The sequence below is a fragment of the Hevea brasiliensis genome, chromosome 5, assembly GCF_030052815.1.
Source record: "Hevea brasiliensis isolate MT/VB/25A 57/8 chromosome 5, ASM3005281v1, whole genome shotgun sequence".
Lineage (NCBI taxonomy): Eukaryota > Viridiplantae > Streptophyta > Magnoliopsida > Malpighiales > Euphorbiaceae > Hevea > Hevea brasiliensis.
In genome coordinates this window covers 39,893,356-39,916,724 of record NC_079497.1, presented here as the reverse complement: position 1 = coordinate 39,916,724, position 23,369 = coordinate 39,893,356, and the positions used below count along the sequence as shown (strand labels likewise).

General features: G+C 33.1%; 1 pseudogene; it reads right to left on the bottom strand.

Moving 5' to 3' along the window:
- Positions 1–842: 842 nt before the first annotated feature.
- Positions 843–904, bottom strand: LOC131180447 (U6 spliceosomal RNA; annotated as a pseudogene).
- Between the last annotated feature and the right edge of the window lie 22,465 nt (positions 905–23,369).

The following is a 23,369-nucleotide window of genomic DNA, read 5'->3' as shown; positions in this document are numbered from 1 at the left end:
GTAGAAATAGTGAAGTTCTCAAGTTAAAGCTTGGTCCAGTTGAAGGTTAGTGCAAGATTTTCCTACCTCTCTTCTTTAATCATGATAAGCATGTTAGAAGGAGTAAGAATTGCATGAAAAATGATGTATTTAATATGTGTATGAAACAAGTGAATTTCAGCAGCCATGAAGGGATTTGGGTTTTGATGATTTTTTATGAAATTTGTAATGATCGAGAACCAACCACTAGAGAAATTGTCCGCTTTGGTCATAAGCCTCACGGTTTTGTCCCATAGGTGGAATGGAGAACTTCCCAGGAGGTCACCCATTCTAGGATTTCTCTCAAGCGAGCACGCTTAACCCTGGAGTTCTTCCAACTCTCCAGGCCATTCCACCAAAAGGTGCCTCTAGTGATTAGTTCTCTCATTTTATATATCATTACTTTTTGAACCCAAGACCATCTCCGTGCTTTGCCGATGTGGGATTTGCCTAAGGGACCTTTCTCCCCCCCTTTCAGGACTCAGCGTCCTCACTGAGGTTTGCCCCACCATCGCCCAAGAGGACACGCGAGTGGCTCTGATACCAATTGTAATGATCGAGAACCAACCACTAGAGAAATTGTCCACTTTGGTCATAAGCCTGACGGTTTTGTCCCATAGCTGGAATGGAGAACTTCCCAGGAGGTCACTCATCCTAGGATTTCTCTCAAGCGAGCACGCTTAACCCTGGAGTTCTTCCAACTCTCCAGGCCATTCCACCAAAAGGCGCCTCTAGTGATTAGTTCTCTCATTTTTTATATCATTACTTTTTGAACCCAAGACCATCTCCGTGCTTTGCCGATGTGGGATTTGCCTAAGGGACCTAAAAATTTGGACCATTTCTCGATTTGTGTGTGTCATCCTTGCGCAAGGGCCATGCTAATCTATAAATGTAACACCCCTCACCTGTCACACCCTACCCTCCAGAAGGCATAACATGATCCGTAGTATGCCTAATGAATTACCAACTCCGCTTCATCGATAATCCATTAAATACACTACAAGGGATTTTAAAAACTTTTCTTACTTCTTTTACTGAGTGAGCACTATTTACAGTGTGAAAGACTTTGGTGAATCAAGTGAAACAACTAACTCATTTGATTTATTTGGAATATCTCAGAAAATTTTGGCAAGGTGCCATTTGTATTTTGGACAAAGCAGTTCTTGAAAAACCTGTAAAAAGCACTTCAATATATTTTCAAATCTCAACTCCAACATTTTTATCAACACAACACATTTCTCAAGTCAAATCCACAGTGATTTTCAAAGACTAAGATACAAAGATATAACACAATTTTTACAAGCCAAATAACTCATAATTATTTTACAACTTTATCAGACAACTTAAATTTACAATCGCTCAAAACCAAGAACAAAATATACATACAAAGGAATATACATTACAAGACAAAATGCCACATGTGGTATACTCACTATACCCAAAAATCTCTCGCTGGCGATACTAGCGACCTAGCTGCCTGCTCTGTCTCTCTACTGCGACAAGAATAAAGCTATCACGAGACAATGTCTCAGTGGTGCACAACATTAACCAAATACAAATTTTAAATCACAATTCATAAATCATATCAATAGTGGATACTTAAAACCATAGTTAAATTCAAGACAATAAATGTCAACAAGAATTTAAACTCCATTTGTTAATATCACAATAATTTTCAATAAGTCAGATCATGGTTGAATTCAATAGACAGTATATGTCAATAAGAGTTTAAATCAATTTCACAATCTCATAATACATAATAACACAATTCGATCAAATAATCAAGAATACAAAGTGTTGCCAATCTATAACACAATTTAGGCCATGACACAATTTTTCCATATATGCCGTGTTGTACACCACGACAAGACATGCTCACCCCAATAATCGAAATCAATGAGGGAGGAAGCTAGCTATATAATGAGAACTCATCCATACTCACCTCAGACTGGGAAGTCAAAGAGGGAGGAACATAATCATACTCACCCCAGACTAATAAGTCAAAGAGGGAGGAATAATCACACTCACCCCATTAATGGAGGAGGAACATATTATCAGTGTCATGCCAATTGTGAGTCAAAACAATTCCAAACATTTTATTCAAATGATCCGTAAGAATCCAATAAATTTCCAAAGTTATAATTTCATTCACAAAATGGCAACACAATTCGTAATTCACTTCAATTTCCACAAAAACCATTTACAGTGCTTTTCAATCAATAAGTATCCATCAAATACCATTCAAACAATTTTTCACAGTTTCAAACCATTCACAATGTTTTTCAATCAATAAGTGTCCACCAAACACATTTCCACAATTTAAAACAATGATATGCAAATAGTCAATATTTATTTCCATTGAAAATAATTCAAAAGAAACAGTTGTTGTGCACAAACCTCTGATGACTGTCCCCCTGATCTGGACTCAGTGTTTCCTTCCCTTTTCCTGAGTCTTTGGTAACTGAGAAACACAATTTGAAGTGTTTCAGTACTAATTTAAACTGTCTCTATCGATGGTGTTTGGTAAATAATGCACTGAACTCAATTATTCACTTAATCACCTAATATACCGACCCTCGTTTTGTTTTAGGTAAATTAGGTTTTAGTGTCGTTAATATGTCACATTTGATAGGGTTTTAGGTTTGGTATGTTTTACCAAAGTCATTTCCTTGCTTAGTGCATTTTAATGCAAATTGCTGGATTCCGGGACACTGGTTTGACCTAACCGGACGATCTAGTTCCCTCGGTTTTTGGGTCTCGGTCGAAACTACAAACTTGTAGATTTAGGTCTTATGGACCGCGGTGCAAAATTTCAGGTCAATCCGAGTTAAGTAGACCGAGTTATGGTCATTACACTCTTGCTGGTCAAATGGTACCATTTTAGGTCAATTTTAGGTCAAATTGGTCAATTCTGGTTCGGCCAGTTTTTGGACCCGAACTTGTGCAAGTTGTTTGACTTGCTTATGGTCATTTCTGGGCTTTTTTGTCTTCATAAGACTTGTAGGTATGGGTCTTAACTATTCTTGGTTAAAATTTCAGGTCAATTGGACCTGGTTTGAGTGAGTTATGGCCTAAACACTCACTGCTGCCCAATTGGTCATTTTTCAGGTCCTAATTGCACCTAATCCGAATTGGTCATTTTTTTAGGTCACCTTGCAAGCAGAATTTTGGCATGGTTTCTCAATGAAAGTTGGCACATTTTGTGCCTAGTTTCACCTCAAATTGGTCTCATACCAATTGAGGTTACACATTTAAGGTTATAGGCTAAAATGTGTACTGCCCTTAATATGCTTTTCACACCCCATTCAAAACACATATTTACCTTGCAAAGTTTACTTCCATACCCTACCAAATCAGTTTTGGTACATTACCAAAAGCACTTTCTACTTTACATTAACATTATTTTGGGCAGATTCCAATCAGCCTCAACACACCAATATCATTCACAATTACAATTTCTAAGTACTATTACAAACACACCTAACCATTACAAATTTTACACACACTTTACAAGATCAATCTACATACATATCATCAATCCTTCTAGGTTAATATTCTGCATACATTTCCTTCAATATATACCATTACTCAAGTGTCCCCAAGCTGCCACAAACCATTCTTCAACATCAAAGTGCCGTCCATTTTACAATTTCCCATCCAAGTGCATAAATCACCACATAAATATGAAATAATTCACTAGGTTACTAATTCATCATGATCAACACCATTTCTCATCAATTATATGCACAAATATCTCATCAAAAACGTGACTCATGGCTGTCCAAAATGAAAACAACAATAACCCTTCAAACTCAAAATTTTCTTTCACCAAACTAACACCCATAACATGAACATAAACTTTAACAAAGAAATTCTCAAAAATGCAAACTTACCTTTAATTGTAACTTGCTAAACCTTCATCAAACTTCTCAAAATTAGTATCAATATCTTCCTTGTGATGTGTAGACAAAGTTTAATGAAGAACACTAAGAGGTTGGAGTTGAAAATGGAGAGTTAAGAAAGCTTGCATGAAAAATGGCTATGGAGTTTCCTTCACTCTTCAATTCGGCAATTTGAATGCAAATGAGGAAGATGACTTATTCAGCTGCATTTTAAGTGTACACATGTCCCACTATGTATTTAATTAATCCCCTTAGAGGTCCACTTAGTCACTTAATCATATAATAAAGTAATTATTCATTTATTCCACATTTAACCCATAATTTCCACTATTTATTTTAGGTACCACCAATTTAATTTTTCATTTTATTTTCTAAGTGTAATACTATTTATTTTTAATGGACATTTAGGTCAAAAGACACTTCGGGATGTCAAATGACCATAATGCCCCTGTTCGGGTGGCCTTCTGGTTTTTTCGGTATTACCGGGTTTTGTCTGTTTTTCGATTTCTCACTTTTCTTTGTACTAATTATTTAATTTTTCTTTGATATTTCTAATGATATTTATTCTTCAACAAGGGTCTATTTATGTCCCAAAAATGTTTTCGGGTTCCCGCATCGTCCGGCTACCAACGGTCCACGCCGTGACTTCCCAAAGGCGATCACCCATCGTTAGGTTTCCATTGCTTAACTTGATCACATTTCTTTGCAATCATTTTTCCTTTGTTTTTCTTGTACTTTCTTTTCTTTTATTTCATTATTTTATGTCTCCTCACTCTCATTGAAGTGTGGTTCTAGGCATCCTAGCTGTCCGGACAACACTGGTCACTGGAGCAGCAGAACGCACTACCGAACTTAGGGGTGTTACATCACCCGACTACAGTGTAACCGATCAAGGCGTGTTACAATCGGTGCTGAAGCACCCTAACTTATCTTATTTTATTTTTTTAATAATTTTGAACTCGTTTAATTTAATATTAATTATTTTTTTGATGGAGAAACTAGTGGAGTTTCCCCTATTTTATTATCGTTTGGCGTATTTCAATATTCACCTGTTTGAAATTCAACAATATTTAAAAAAAAAAAAAAATCTCATCCATGCTAATCATAATTATCTCATCGATCATTCTCATAGTTTTCTCATATTTCAAATCTCATCCATACATTTTAATTTCATAATCATTTCCATACTCATATCATCATTTGAAAAAAAATCATTATGTAATTCAAATCTATACTCATTTGTACAAATTCATTCATGCTCCATTCTTATAGCAAAATTCTCAAATTTGCATTAATTTACATCATTTGCAATAATTAAATAAATCTTTAATTTACATGATATACAAATTAATTATATATGAAAAAGCTAATTTATTAATTTACATCACATTTCTATTAATTATCTGTTCATAATCTACATTATAATACAATATCTAGCATTTTATACAAAATACAAAATATGATCTATATGGGCCTTATCTACATGCATTGCTGAGGAGGTGACAACCTTGAATATTTCAGACACTTCAGCAGATCTGGACACCAAAAATCTTAGTCAAAGTACCTGCGCGAGGAAACAAATCCATCGCGCTAAGCATTGCTACTTAGTGGTGCAATAATATAATAAGAAAATAAAATATACAAATAAAGAAAGAACGAAGCATAACTTGAATATTTAAAAATCAATTTAATTTAATATAATGTGTTTAATATTAATTATCTTTTGTTCTAATTTGTTCCGCTTTGGAAGCATTTAATTCCTAAATTCACAGTGATAATGTACAATATACATAATTAATAAAAATACTTAGTTTATATTCATATGGCAATAGAAGATACATTTAAAATATTTAGTTAAGTTATACCTATTTTTGCAACTCTTTTATCATTTTACTTAACAATTTTTATGTGGTTTGGATCATTTCATAATTCTAACTAATTCTTTTGAAGTCTTATTAACTCATTTATTTGATTTCTAATATTTTTAATTATTAATAGTCTTAATTTATTTCAATAAATTACACTGCCCAAGTAACCTATGATAGGCTAACTAAACTGGATAACGGGTCGTTGGCACTGGACACCGCGGTGCCTCGGGCCGTCATACGATGGGACGCGGAACGTCAACCACGTATACAGTCAGTATGGCTAAAAAGCCATGATAACACATAATCGGGCATAAAAGCCATAAATACAGGCATAAAGCCATGAATACAGGCATAAAGCCTTTCGCAGTACTGCTAAAACAATACCCTATTGGCATGCCAAACTATCCAATCTGGCACACATGTCTAGGCAATACAAGGGCACATAATATCATTAAATATTAATATATTGTGTTTTATGAGTTTATTATTTCATGATAAATTTTATAATTTATACATTCATCATAATATTCATACATTCCTTACATCATTCATATTGATCACAATTCATAACAATGGTGTTCATATACCATTGTACTCAAAACGTTCTTCCTTTCTCTTATAAAGAAAACTAATGTTCCATTCATATTTTTATGTGATTCATTTATTTATTACAATATTTATATGGATTCATAACTCGTACAAGGTGTTATTATCTTATTTGTAATGGAAACATAAATCCTAATATAAACCTCATCCCATTTATACTCAACAACCCATCTAGGTTAATTTCGTTTCATATTCAAGTGGTATCACTCATGTTTTATTAGACCTACTAGTAATAGGAATACAATTCTTAACTATTTGCTCACATAACTTAAATGTTCATTAAGTCATTTAGGTGAATTACTATTTCTATTCCAAGTAATCCATAAATGTTTTATGGATTCTAAATTTCATACCTTAATTTCCTCCGCCAATTTAGTTATTATACTTTGTGTCTTTGTACTACTATTCACATTACTATTCACTCAAATTGTTGAATTTTTAATATATAATAAATTTATTGAACCTAAGTTCTCCAAGATACCACATTTTGCATTCAAAATTTGTTGGTATTGGTTGCCAATACCATTTCCAAGCTTAATGTTAATTGGGCAGAATTTTCAGTTTTCATGCTCTATATTTACTGTTCCATTTGTCACTTTTTCAGTGGGAATTTGGAAAAATGTTCAACATGAAAGTTGTTCCTTATTTTGTCTAGTTTAATTTCCTTTTTTGAATCACTCCATTTGGAGTTTTTTAGCTCAAGTTATGGCCTAAAAACCACGACTGGCCGAATTGGGCAGAACCCAAAATTCTGGGTAAAATTGTTTCTGCCAGATTTGGTAACTCAAGTTTGGTTGGCAATTTGACTAGGTTATGGTCATAATTTGGGTCAGGTTTCTTCATGAAAGTTGTTGGTCTATATCTCAAATTGTTGTTGGTAAAATTTTAGGTCAATTGGACCTTGCTACATTGAGTTATGGCCAAATGACCAAATACTGTTCATTTGGTCATTTTGCCTAGGCAGATTGCAGGTCACCCAAATTAGGGCAAACTTTTGGTCAAGTTGGTTTGGTTTTCTGGGCATGGTTTCTTCACCAAAGTTGTGCCATTATGTGTCTAGTTTCACCTCCAATTTGCCTCATACCAATTGGAGTCACACAACCTCAGTTATAGGTCAAACAATACCCTGGACTCATAGGTCCAAATTTCCTGCATAAGAGAAGCACTCCCAATTTTCAATTTCACCCAACTTCCAAACTTCAATTCACATTTAGAACACTTATAATAGTCAATAATCAACCTCAACATCATCAAATTCAAGTCACAACACAAAATTCCATATTTGAGCAAACCCTAAATCAACTTGCAAAAATTTTAAATTCCAAGAGAATTTCTAGCACTAACCTTATTCCTTAGCTTCACTCAACTTCAATTCAACCTTCTAATCAATCAAAAACTTGAAGCTCCTTCTTGGTCCACCTTGGCTGAAATTCCTCTTGCCCCAAACTCATTTTTTTTTTATTGGTTTTCTTGAGTGCTTTCTACTAATTAGGCTTTAGTTTAGGGTGGGCTATAATTTTTCCGAGAAAAAATTTGGTTGAGACTTAGGGTTTCAAGCTTTGGATTTTGGGTTTTTAATGGAGAATTTTAGAGAAAAAGGCAAGTGATGAGAAGAAGAAGGGAAAAAATGCAGATTTTTGTTCAATAATTAATCTATATAATAATTAAATATTTAATGGCAATATGGTAAATAAGTAGAATGGCAAATTTGAAATTATTTTGAAGTTTATAATCATTATAATTTGACTTTTCAATAATTATTTTTAATTTTCATAATTTCAATTAATTAAATTAATTTAGCTTCATTAAATTAATAATCATCATTTTTGGTCAATATTGGACCCTCAAATTTAATTGACCAAATTTTGCTTTTACCGAATTGTCGGTTTATCTTTCTTTCTTCTTTCTTTTACTCATTTTTAATTTAATTTTCATCAATATTTATTCCTATTTTATGTCATAATAATTATTTACTTAATTGGAAAAGTTGGTCAAAAATCATCTCCGAAGAAGAAATGACCAAAATGCCCTCCGTTTGGCTTAACAGACTAAAATTGTTTGTACCGATTGAAAAATTTTTCTAAGTATTTTCTTGGCATTCTAATGCCATAGGAACCTCAATAACCCTTCTTTGGAGTCCCAAAAATTATTTTATGAATTTTCTCCCGGGTCTAGGGCTCCTAGTTGCGAGAATTACAACTTCCCACTAGGTTACCCATCGCTAGAGCATCAGCTCATTTAACTTGGTTGTATTTTATTTCTAAAATTTTTTCTAAATTTTTCTTATTAATATTTGAGTTATTTATGACTCCTCACTCTGGTCTAATTATTTTTCCAGACGTTCTAGCTGTCCGGACCGACACCGATCACCAGAACAGTAGAATGTACGTAATTGCTACAATGAGGGTGTTACAATTCTTCCCGTCTAATTTAAATTTCGTCCTCGAAATTTACTAGGTGTTTTGGATTCTGAGATAATTCTTTTACCTTTCTATTGCTCCCTCTGTCTACTTCTTTTATATATATGATACTGTTTAGTCTTTTCGAATCTATCTTTATATACCTAGGCATATCAGAAGGGAAGGATACTTTACCTCAAATTCACATTTGGGGCTTCTTGTTCCTCTCCGGCTTAGGTGGCATTTGGAAGTGGTTTTACTGTTGTACTTGGTCCTTCCACGACCTCTGTTTAGGTCCGTGGTAAATTCCTCTTAGGACAATCTTTCAGACGATGGTCTATGGCCCCACATCTATAACAGGCTCCAGTCAATCCTCTACATTCACCTTTATGCCACTTGTTACAATGGCCACATTTTCTTGCTAATCCTGGTGCACTCACTACTAGTGTTTCTTGTTGATCTCTTCTGGGTATGGGCCTGGGTCTGGATCTCCTACTTTGATCAGATGTCTGACTTAACTGTTCTCTCGGCCTCTTATTACTAGACTATCCAAATTTTCTCTTTTGCTGATCACCACTCCTCTTCTGTTCCTCTTCATGAACACAGCTAATATATTTCTTTCTAAACTCTATCAAAAAGAATTCCCAAGTTATGTCAGCTGGTGGCACTACCTTGGTTACGACATCCCACCATCGATACGCAGCTTCTTGTAACAATGAAACTGCACACTCCAAACTCTGTTCTGGTGTGCAATGGAGCTACTGCAAGACTCTTTTAGTCCTTTCTAACCAATACTCAGCCGCTACAGAATCGTCTTCCTTTCTACCATTGAAATCTACAGCTCCATACTTTTTAATTTTTCCTAGAGGTGATTTCTGCTAAGACAGTGGTGGAATAACCCCAGTCATCTGTCGAAAGAATCTAGTCATCTGCTCAAACAAGGCCTGTTGGGGTTGTACAGGCACCTCTTGCACTAGTGGAGCAGGATCTCCCTGATTTTCAATATCACTCCCAGTCAGGATACAACTTACTTCTTCTTCTTCTACTGCCCTCTGCAATTCTGAGTCCATACCTTAACCTAAAATAACCAAGAAAATAGATCTGCATTAGTGTCACCTCAACTCATATGAATGCAATGCATGTTATGCACACAATCTTATTCTATCTATCTATGCCTAGGAATGCCTAAACCGTGCTCTGATACCAATAAATGTAACACCCCTCACCCGACTACAGTGTAGCCGAGCAAGGCGTGCTACAATCGGTGCTGAAGCACCCTAACTTATCTTACTTTATTTTTTTTTAATAATTTTGAACTCGTTTAATTTAATATTAATTATTTTTTGACGGAGAAGCCAGTGGAGTTTCCCCTATTTTATTATCATTTGGCGTATTTCAATATTCACCTGTTTGAAATTCAATAATATTTTAAAATAAAAAAAAAATCTCATCCATGCTAATCATAATTATCTCATCGATCGTTCTCATAGTTTTCTCATATTTCAAATCTCATCCATACATTTTAATTTCATAATCATTTCCATACTCATATCATCATTTGAAAAAAAATTATTATGTAATTCAAATCTATACTCATTTGTACAAATTCATTTATGCTCCATTCTTATAGCAAAATTCTCAAATTTGCATTAATTTACATCATTTGCAATAATTAAATAAATCTTTAATTTACATGATATACAAATTAATTACATATGAAAAAGCTAATTTATTAATTTACATCACATTTCTATTAATTATCTGTTCATAATCTACATTATAATACAATATCTAGCATTTTATACAAAATACAAAAATATGATCTATATGGGCCCTATCTACATGCATTGCTGAGGAGGTGACAACCTTGAATATTTCAGACACTTCAGCAGATCTGGACTCCAAAAATCTTAGTCAAAGTACCTACGCGAGGAAACAAATCCATCGCGCTAAGCATTGCTGCTTAGTGGTGCAATAATATAACAAGAAAATAAAATATACAAATAAAGAAAGAACGAAGCATAACTTGAATATTTAAAAATCAATTTAATTTAATACAATGTGTCTAATATTAATTATCTTTTGTTCTAATTTGTTCCGCTTTGGAAGCATTTAATTCCTAAATTCATAGTGATAATGTACAATATACATAATTAATAAAAATACTCAGTTTATATTCATATGGCAATAGAAGATACATTTAAAATATTTAGTTAAGTTATACCTATTTTTGCAACTCTTTTATCATTTTACTTAACAATTTTTATGTGGTTTGGATCATTTCATAATTCTAACTAATTCTTTTGAAGTCTTATTAACTCATTTATTTGATTTCTAATATTTTTAATTATTAATAGTCTTAATTTATTTCAATAAATTACACTGCCCAAGTAACCTATGACAGGCTGACTAAACTGGATAACGGGTCGTTGGCACTGGACACCGCGGTGCCTCGGGCCGTCATACCATGGGACGTGGAACGTCAACCACGTATGCAGTCAGTATGGCTAAAAAGCCATGATAACACATAATCGAGCATAAAAGTCATAAATACAGGCATAAAGCCATGAATACGGGCATAAAGCCATGAATACAGGCATAAAGCCTTTCGCAGTACTGCTAAAACAATACCCTATTGGCATGCCAAACTATCCAATCTGGCACACATGTCTAAGCAATACAAGGGCACATAATATCATTAAATATTAGTATATTGTGTTTTATGAGTTTATTATTTCATGATAAATTTCATAATTTATACATTCATCATAATATTCATACATTCCTTACATCATTCATATTGATCACAATTCATAACAATGATGTTCATATACCATTGTACTCAAAACGTTCTTCCTTTCTCTTATAAAGAAAACTAATGTTCCATTCATATTTTTATGTGATTCATTTATTTATTGCAATATTTATATGGATTCATAACTCGTACAAGGTGTTATTATCTTATTTGTAATGGAAACATAAATCCTAATATAAACCTCATCCCATTTATACTCAACAACCCATCTAGGTTAATTTCGTTTCATATTCAAGTGGTATCACTCATGTTTTATTAGACCTACTAGTAATAGGAATACAATTCTTAACTATATACTCACATAACTTAAATGTTCATTAAGTCATTTAGGTGAATTACTATTTCTATTCCAAGTACTCCATAAATGTTTTATGGATTCTAAATTTCATACCTTAATTTCCTCCACCAATTTAGTTATTATACTTTGTGTCTTTGTACTACTATTCACATTACTATTCACTCAAATTGTTGAATTTTTAATACATAATAAATTTATTGAACCTAAGTTCTCCAAGATACCACATTTTGCATTCAAAATTTGTTGGTATTGGTTGCCAATACCATTTCCAAGCTTAATGTTAATTGGGCAGAATTTTCAGTTTTCATGCTCTATATTTACTGTTCCATTTGTCACTTTTTCAGTGGAAATTTGGAAAAATGTTCAACATGAAAGTTGTTCCTTGTTTTGTCTAGTTTAATTTTCTTTTTTGAATCACTCCATTTGGAGTTTTTTAGCTCAAGTTATGGCCTAAAAACCATGACTGGCCGTATTGGGCAGAACCCAAAATTCTGGGTAAAATTGTTTCTGCCAGATTTGGTAACTCAAGTTTGGTTGGCAATTTGACTAGGTTATGGTCATAATTTGGGTCAGGTTTCTTCATGAAAGTTGTTGGTCTATATCTCAACTTGTTGCTGGTAAAATTTTAGGTCAATTGGACCTTACTACATTGAGTTATGGCCAAATGACCAAATACTGTTTATTTGGTCATTTTGCCCAGGCAGATTGCAGGTCACCCGAATTAGGGCAAACTTTTGGTCAAGTTGGTTTGGTTTTCTGGGCATGGTTTCTTCACCAAAGTTGTGCCATTATGTATCTAGTTTCACCTCCAATTGGCATCATACCAATTGGAGTCACACAACCTCAGTTATAGGTCAAACAATACCCTAGACTCATAGGTCCAAATTTCCTGCATAAGAGAAGCACTCCCAATTTTCAATTTCACCCAACTTCCAAACTTCAATTCACATTTATAACACTTATAATAGTCAATAATCAACCTCAACATCATCAAATTCAAGTCACAACACAAAATTCCATATTTGAGCAAACCCTAAATCAACTTGCAAAAATTTTAAATTCCAAGAGAATTTCTAGCACTAACCTTATTCCTTAGCTTCACTCAACTTCAATTCAACATTCTAATCAATCAAAAACTTGAAGCTCCTTCTTGGTCCACCTTGGCTGAAATTCCTCTTGCCCCAAACTCATTTTTTTTTTTTGGTTTTCTTGAGTGCTTTCTACTAATTAGGCTTTAGTTTAGGGTGGGCTATAATTTTTCCAAGAAAAAATTTGGTTGAGACTTAGGGTTTCAAGCTTTGGATTTTGGGTTTTTAATGGAGAATTTTAGAGAAGAAGAGAAGAAGGCAAGTGACGGGAAGAAGAAGGGAAAAAATGCAGATTTTTGTTCAATAATTAACCTATATAATAATTAAATATTTAATGGCAATATGGTAAATAAGTAGAATGGCAAATTTGAAATTATTTTGAAGTTTATAATCATTATAATTTGACTTTTCAATAATTATTTTTAATTTTCATAATTTCAATTAATTAAATTAATTTAGCTTCATTAAATTAATAATCATCATTTTTGGTCAATATTGGACCCTCAAATTTAATTAACCAAATTTTGTTCTTACCGAATTGTCGGTTTATCTTTCTTTCTTCTTTCTTTTACTCATTTTTAATTTAATTTTCATCATTATTTATTCCTATTTTATGTCATAATAATTATTTACTTAATTGGACAAGTTGGTCAAAAATCATCTCCGAAGACGAAATGACCAAAATGCCCTCCGTTTGGCTTAACAGACTAAAATTGTTTGTACCGATTGAAAAAATTTTCTAAGTATTTTCTTGGCATTCTAATGCCATAGGAACCTCAATAACCTTTCTTTGGAGTCCCAAAAATTATTTTATGAATTTTCTCCTGGGTCTAGGGCTTCTAGTTTCGAGAATTGCAACTTCTCACTGGGTTACCCATCGCTAGAGCACCGGCTCATTTAACTTGGTTGTATTTTATTTCTAAAATTTTTTCTAAATTTTTCTTATTAATATTTGAGTTATTTATGACTCCTCACTCTGGTCTAATTATTTTTCCAGACGTTCTAGCTATCCGGACCGACACCGGTCTCCAGAACAGTAGAATGTACGTAATTGCTACAGTGAGGGTGTTACAAAATTAATTTATCTATTAGTGCTGTTGATGAGCATATGTGATGGATATGTTGATTTGGTATGAGTTTGCATGAAAGATGATTATGGAAGTTAGGGTTTTGCATGAAATTTGGGATGTAACACCCCTATGTTCGGTAGTGTGTTCTACTGTTCCGGTGACCAGTGTTGTCCGGACAGCTAGGATGCCTAGAACTACACTTAGATATGGATGAGGAGACATAAAATAATGAAATACAAGAAAAGAAAATACAAGAAAAATAAAGGAAAAATAATAGCAATGAAATGCAACCAAGTTAAACGAGTCGAGAACCCTAGCGATGGGTGACCGCACCGGGAAGTCGCAGCGTGGACTGTTGACTAGCCCTGGATCGTGGGGAACCCTGGAAAATATTTTTAGGACTTAAATAAATGTCTATTGAAGTATAATACCATTAGAAATATCAAAGAAAAATTAATTAATTGGTACAAAGAAAAGTGAGAAATCAAGAAAATGACAAAACTCGGTGTTACCGAAAAATTGGGAATGCAACCTGAACAGGGGCATTGTGGTCATTTGAGACCCCGAGTTGTCTTTTGACCTAAATTTCCATTAAAAATAAATGATATTACACTTGGAAAATATCATGAAAAATTAAATTAGTGGTACCTAATGTAAATAGCTAAAGTTAGGAGCTTAATGTGGGAATAAGGAAGGTTATGATTAAATAAACATTAAATTTGCAATAGTGCTCCACTAACTCACTAAAGTGGACCACTTAATCTGCATTTGGACAGTGGATTCATCTTCTTCTTCAACCTTGGAGAACTAGCTGAAAATGGAGAAAGGAAAAACTCGATTGCCGCATGGTTTTGGAGCTCCATGCAAGTGTGATCCAAGCTTCTTTCTCTCCACTTCCCTTCATTAAAAGTTGTCCATACACCTTGGGCAGTAGATAGGCAACAAGAAGACCAAGTTTTGGAGAGGTTTTGAAGAGTTTCCAAAGTGGTAAGTATGTGTTTTTGATTATTGCTTCATTAAAGTTTGTGAGGATGTTATGGGTACTTGAATTGTGGAGAGATTTTTGGAGATTGATGTATTAAGGGAGATGTGTATTTTTGGTAGCCATGGAAACTCCTTAAGGGTAGTTTATTCTTGCTTGTAAATGGTAGATTAAAGGTTTGATTAAGTGTTCATATGTGTAGGAATAAATTGGGTGATGTAGACTAAGTATATGTGAATGTATACTTGAATTTGGAAGCTTGGAACTTTATTCAAAGTGAGGTAAAAATCGGCAGCTTGAATTGTGAACCAAAAAAATGTTATTTCATGGTTTGGTTTATGGAATTGTATGGTTGAATTATGGTACTTGTTGTGGTAGCTTGTACATGTATGTAAGAGTTTGAGTTTGGACATGTAAATGAGCCATATTATGTAGTTAAATTGTGTGTAAATTGGACTTGGTAAATTCTATACTATAAGGTGCATATTGAGTGTGGCTATAAGCTACCAAAGTGACCAAAAATGTGTTGTGAAATGTGTTTAGGTTATGGTACAAACCAGAATTGGTATGAATGTGTAACTTGGTAAGTGTTAAAAGTGTCCTTTGATGAGTAATGAACAAAATGTAATAGGGCAGTTTATGTTTTGGGCTTAGAACCTTAAGTGTGTGGCTCCAGTTGGTATGAGACCAATTGGAGGTGAAACTAGGCACAAAAAATGCCAACTTTCATGAAGGAAGCTTACCAAAATTCTACTTGGAAGGTAACTTGAAAAATGACCAAATCCGGATTAGTGCATTTAAGGCCTGAAAATTGACCATTTGGGCAGTAGTTAGTGTTTTGGCCATAACTCACTCAAAACAGGTCTAATTGACCTGAAATTTTTACCATGAATAGTTGAGACATATATCTACAAGTCTTATGAAGATAAGCAAGTCAAATAGCTTGCACAAGTTTGGGTCCAAAAACTGGCCGAACCTAAAATGACCTAAAGTGACCAATTTTGATGCATTTTGACCAGCAATAGTAAAATGACCATAACTTGGTCTAGTAAACTCAGAATGACCTGAAATTTTGGCCCACGTGTAATAAGACATAGATCTACAAGTTTTTAGTTTTGACCGAAACCCGAAAACTGAGGGAACTAGGTCATCCGGCTAGGTTAAATTAGTATACTCGAATCTGACAAATTGCAATAAAACGCAATATACATGGAAATGAATTTGGTAACATGTACCAATACTAAAAGGCTACAAATGTGACATATTGGTAATATTAGAACCTAATTCACCTAGACTGCATCGAGGGTCAACATCTTAGGTTGACTAAGGAAATAACAGAATTCAATAAAGTAAGTATTAAGCCTTATTGTTAGAAATGGTTTAAATGAGTACTGAAACACTTCAAATTGTGTTTCTCAGTTAGCAAAGACTCAGGGAAAGGGAAGGAAACACTTAGTCAGACGCAAGAGGCAGTTATCAGAGGTTTGTGCATAATAGTTATTTCTTTTGAATTTTTCAATTGAAATAAATTATGATTATTTGTATGTTATTGTTTTAAATTGTGTTTGTGCACAATAGTTATTTCTTTTGAATTTTTCAATTGAAATAAATTATGATTATTTATATGTTATTATTTTAAATTGTGTTTGTGCACAATAATTTTAACTTCTCGTTTTCTACTTAAAAATTTAATTGGACATTATAGTTTTAAATTGTGTCCATGCACAATACTTTTATATTCACTGCTTTTACTAGCAAATTTATTTGGAGAAATGAGTTATGAATAATTTTTTATTGTTTTGGTTTTGGGAATATTATTTGGAAATTATTGTGTTGCCTACTTTATAAATGGAAATTTTGAGATAAATTGTGTTTAGTGGTATTGGAGCAAAGTAGGGACGGCGATACATAATGCCTACGATTCCTGGGAACTCTCACATGTGAACCCAGGAGCTTGCAGGGATGGCGATACGTAACGCCTGCAAGTGCTCTGATAAGTACACTATATTCCTCCCTCTTTTACTTGTCAGTCTGAGGTGAGTGTGGATGAGTACTCATTATTTAGCTAGCTTCTTTCCTCATTGATTTCGATTATTGGAGTGAGTGTGTCTTGTCATGGGGTACAACACGGCATGTGTGGAAAAATTTTGTCATGGCCTAAATTGTGTTATCGATTGGCAACACTGTATTCTTCAGTTATTTGATCAAATTGTGTTATTGATGGGTAAATCTATATTCTTCAGTTATTTGATTAAATTGTGTTATTGATTGGCAAAACTGTATTGTTCAGTTATTTGATCAAATTGTTTTATTGATTGGCAAAACTATGTTACTCAGTTATTTGATCAAATTTGTGTTATATGAACTTTGTAAATTGTGAAATGGAATTGTGAATCATTTGATTTGTGAATTGTTAATAAAAGATTTATATATCACATTTCAAATTGTTATTGTGTACCACTGAGTAAATTTTACTCGTGATAGCTTTCATTCTTTGTCGCAGTAAACAGATCGTGAGACTAGGTTGCTAGTGCTTCAGTGAGAGATCATCGGGTATATTGAGTATATCATATTTTGCATTTTGTATTATAATGTATGATCACTATATGTATATAGTGTTCTTAGTTTTGAGCAATTGTAAATTAAAATTATACATTGAAGTTGTAAAATAAATTGTAAATTATTTTGGGCTTGTAAAATTTGTACTATATTTCTTTTATCTCAGCCTTTGGAAATATTGAAAAATTATTGTGGTTTTGAGTTGAGAAACATATTGTGTTGATTAAATGTTGGAGTTTGAGATTGAGAAATATATTTGAAGTGCTTTTTACAGGTTTTTGAAGAACTATTTTATTCAAAATACAAATGGCACTCCGCCAAAATTTTTATAGAAATTACTAATAATCTAAATGTGTTAGCTGTTTCACTTCAGTTCAAAAAAGTTTTTAACACCTGTAAATAGTGCTCACCACTGTAAAAGAAGTAAGAAAAGTTTTAAAATCCCTTGTAGTGTATTTAATGGATTATCAGTAGACGAAGTTGGTAATTCATTAGGTATACTATGGGATCATGTTATGCCTTACAGAGGGGTAGGGTGTGACATGAGAATTTGTTGATATGATACTCAATTGAGGTAATTGAGGTCAATTATTGACCATTTGATGTGGATTGACCATAATTTGAAGTTGGTAGTTTGATTGAATTGAGAAATAGGGAGTGTGATTGATTGTGCAGGATTCTGGACCTATGAGTCCAGTATGTTTAGGTAGCCATAAGTTGAGCTACATTGCTCCAATTGGTGTGAGGTTAATTGAAGATGAAATTTAGGACATAAAGCCATATTTTTAATGAAGAGACCCTGCCCAAAAATTGAACCTAACATGGCCTAAAATTGGCTTGAATCTGGGTAACCATATGCTAGACCTGGAAAAATGATCATATAAACAGTAAATGTTCAAATGGTCATAACTTACTTTAGGAAGATTAGAATGACCTGATTCTTAAACCATTGGAAAGGTTAGACATAGGAGCACATTTTTCATGAAGAACACAAAACCTAGTTCTGACTCTAACCCAACCAATTTGCTAGAAAAAGTTAGGTCAATAATTTTGACTAGAACTAAAACTGACCTAAAATTCCGGACATTGACCTACTCTACCAGTTTTGGCAAAAATGCCATAACATGGTCCCCAAAACTGAAAATGTCACACTTTACCCCTCTGTAAGGCATAACATGATCCCGTAGAATACCTAATGAGCTAGCGAACTTCACCTACCGATAACTCATTAAGTACCCTATAAGGGATTTTAAAATAATTTTCTTACTTTTATAAATAGTGAGCATTTTCTAATAGTTATTAAAACATTTAATTAGATTTTGTAAACTAGTTAAAATTTTTGTCCCATTTTATTTTTCCGCAAATTTTATAAAAATTTCGGTAGAGTGCCATCTGTATTTTGAGAAAACAATTCTTCAAATACCTGTAAAAAAGCACTTCCAATAATTTATCTCAACAACTTCATCAATTCAACATTCACCCCAACCAATTTCAATATCATTTCTCAAATTTCAAAATTCAACATCATCAAAATACTACTAATTAATTTCATTCAAATTAAAAAAAATACTTTCATTCATATTTCATTAAAGATAAAATAATTTATATACATCATTCCAAAAATTTACATTAGAAAAAATCCAAACCAAAATTTATTATAAGCTTTATGTAACTCTATACAACTGCTCATGACCATTTTCTATATTTACATATATTACATACATCAAAATAATTTTTTTACAATCAGCGTATAAAATATACCAAATAAACTTCAGAGTAGGTAGCTCCTTAATCCTCAGCAGCTCACTCTACTGCTCCTCTAATCTCTATATTTGCAATAGCAATAACAGCCATCAATGAGTACTAGGACTCAGTGGTGCACAACATACTAAAATAATCTTTATGTGGAATTGAAAACATAATTATTCAAAAATTGAAATGAACATGAGAAATAAATACAAAATATGATTTATATGCATTTAATCCGAATAATTTCGTTTCGAAAGTCTCAAAACAAATTTCATAAAAACACACAGTTATATCATGCCATTTGAAACAAATATATTCTCAATAGCCAGAGGCTAAGGAGAAGTCACATCACAAGGCTAGCTAGCTCAAATATATAGGAACCAATTCTTTTTCTTCTTCTACTGGCACACACCTCAACACTTTAGCCAGAGAAGGAATCAAAATTTGAAACTGATTTCCCCCACTAGTCATGCTGGTAAAGTATTCAAATATATGGTCATGACACTGTGGTTTCAAAATTATCTTAACAATTTACTAAACATTTATTGACATTTTAAATACAAATAATTAATTTGTCAATAATTTAAATCAAAAGCATAATAAAATTTTCAATTCAATTGTGTCACAATTTCATATCTCAATTCATTCAAAACAATGTGTAGAAGAAAATTTATAAAAATTCTATGTTGTGCACAAACCTTATACGAGTCACCTCTTGGCCTTGACTCGATCCATCGGGTTCTTTCTCAGTATTCTTTTACACTGAAACACACAAATTCACAGTGTTTCTGTGACGCCCCTTACCCGTCTACCGTATAGCCGAGCAAGAAGTGCCACATTCGGTGCCGGAGCACCCTATCTTGTTTTATCATATCTATTGTAAACTTTTGATGTCATTTAAAACATGTATTCTATGTGTAGAATTTTTTTTTTATTTTTATATCTTATTTCTGTGGAGACCCGGATAGAGCCTCCCTTATTTTATTAGCATCTGGCGGGTTCCACTAATTACCTGTTAACATGTCCATATTCATTTCACACATTTCCATATCATATTCTCATGTATCATATCATTTACAATTATTTATGAGATTTAAAAATGAAGTTTTATCTATTGCATTCATATAGAAATTCATAGATAATAAATTACAAGTTTTCATTTCAATCTCTAAGTTTAATTACAAGTCCAAGATGAAATACATCATAAATTAGTAATTACATCATGACTAAACATAATGAACCAAAATACTAGTCTATACATGGGCCCTACCAAAATACAAAAGACCGGTAAGGTGACTCTGGACAATGGCAGATCTGATCAGAGCTCTATTAGTGCACTCGATCTTTCTTTGCTGTTTCTTTGGGGCGATGCGGTGATCTCCAGTACCTACGTAATGGAAAACCAACGCGCTAAGCATAACGCTTAGTGGTGCATAATTTATAAGAACAATAATTTAATAATTTGAAACAATATATGCAACTCATAATTTTTGGGTCTTTTACATTTTTATTGCTCTTTGGAAATAATTAACATTATCGGGATCTTTTATGATTACTTATTGTATTTTAAGTCTTAATTAATTTTTTTATCAATGCCCAAGAAAACCTATAAAAAATTATAAAAGCTGGATGTACGGGTGTATACTGGTTAGACAGCCATATATCTATCCAGTATACGTCTGTAAGACACGAGGCCAGCTGTCGGGCACGAGACCCGCTGTCAGGCTTGTAAAGCCAGAAATAAAGTAGGCTCAATGGCCAGTAAGTAGGCATATAGCCTGTAGAACAATCATACCAGACATATATTGTCAGTTCATGATTTTCTCAGTAGGCAGTACTGCTATCTGAAGTTCGTAATTGGTATACCAATTTATCCAAACTAAATAAATAAGTCTAGGTATACTATGGGAAATTAAACATTTTTAATTAATTTAGCACTATTCACTATTACTATTTTCTAGTACTGTTCATTGGTACCATCAATTTCATATTAATAGGACATTAGTCCCAATTTACATATTCATATCATTTTTAATATTTAATTCTCCTTATGAGTATTTTAATTATTATATATAGCATTTTTCCCATGAACCTTTCTTTAGGTTCATGTTGATGTGTTATCTTTATCTAGGAATTTGACTAGGTTGGGATGTCTATTTAATCACAATTCCTTCATAACAATTGCTCCTCTATGTTTAAACTTAAATTTCAGTTTTTGAATCACTGAATTTGGGGTTATAGAACTCAAGTTATGGTTAAAATACCAAAGGAATAGTATTTTGGGACATTTTCTGGGTTGGCAGTTTCAGTGACCAAACTTGTGCTAACAATTTGAATTGGTTAAAGGCAAAACTGGGTTAAGTAGTATTCATGAAAAGTGTAGCCCTATGTCTAAACTTTCAATGGGTAAAATTTTAGGTCATTTGGACCAGTATAGAGAGAGTTATGATCAAATGAACACGTACTGTTCATTTGGTCATTTTCTGGGTTGGCAGTTTCAGTGGCCCAAATTGTGCTACCAATTTGAATTGGCTAAAGGCAAAACTGGGTTAAGTGGTCTTCATGAAAAGTGTATCCCTATGTCTAAAATTTCCATGGGTAAACGTTTAGGTCATTTGGACCAGTATAGAGAGAGTTATGACCAAATGAACACGTACTGTTCATTTGGTCATTTTCTGGGTTGGCAGTTTCAGTGGCCCAACTTGTGCTACCAATTTGTATTAGTTAAAGGCAAAACTGGGTTAAGTGGTCATCATGGAAAGTGTAGCCCTATGTCTAAACTTTCCATGGGTAAAATTTTAGGTCATTTGGACCAGTATAGAGAGAGTTATGACCAAATGAACACGTACTGTTCATTTGGTCATTTTTTGGGTTTGGGTGCAGGGAAATCCGAATTTAGGCAGTATTTAGGTCAAGTTTTGGACAGAATTTGGGCATAGTGTCTTCATAGAATATGGGCTATTTTGGGTCTAGTTTCACCTCCAATTGGTCTCATACCAATTGGGGTCACACAATTTCATTTATGGCCTAAAATGTGTACTGCCCTCAGCAACATAACCTGCAGAAAATAACACTTCCAAAATTTCATTTCTCCTCCAACTTCCTTGCTTCAATTTGACATTCAAGGCACTTCTAAATATTATCAACACATCTCAACAATCCCAATTGCATGGTATAATACAAAAAATACCAAAGTTAGGCCAAACCCTAACTCACAATTTCAACCTCATAAAATCTCAATGTAAATCAACTTCTAATACTTATAATGCATCAACCAACATCATTAAATCACTTTATATACATCATAGTCATCAAAAACCATCACTCACCATGGGTACCAAAAATTCACTCCCCTCATAACTCACCTATTTCTTTTAGTTTCTTACAAATTTCACTTCATTTTAACCTTAACTCAAGGATTAATAAAGGAATAAAGGAAGATTAGGCACTAACCTCCATTTTTTGTGAAGTGAGCTATGGGTTTTGGGGAGGAGAAAGCTTGGAAAATCAAGCTTTAAGAAGAACAAAAATGGAGGGAGAGAGCTCCCATGGTGGATGGTTTCTAAGAGAGGGAGAGAGAGAAAAGAGGGAAAAAGAAGATGGAAGCTTGGGGTTGGTGGGATTTTGTCTCTTATCTCATATATATATATATATATATATATATATATATATATATATATATATATATATATATATATATATATATATATATATATATATATATATATATTTGTACTTTAAATTTGTAATTTGTTATAAGCTCTTTATTTTCTTTTCTTTCCCTTTTCTTTTCTCTTCTTCTTTTTCCTAATTCAAATTCATAAACTTGTAATTTTAATTTATGTTAATTATCCCATTCTCTAAATTTTAAATTTTGACATTTAGGTCAAAATTCACCTCTGGGAGGTGAAATGACCAAAATGCCCTTTTATGGTGCTTATTGAGTTATTTTTATTATTTTATACCAATTAATAAATTCTGTAAATATTACTTTATTTTTTTTCTACATTTTTCT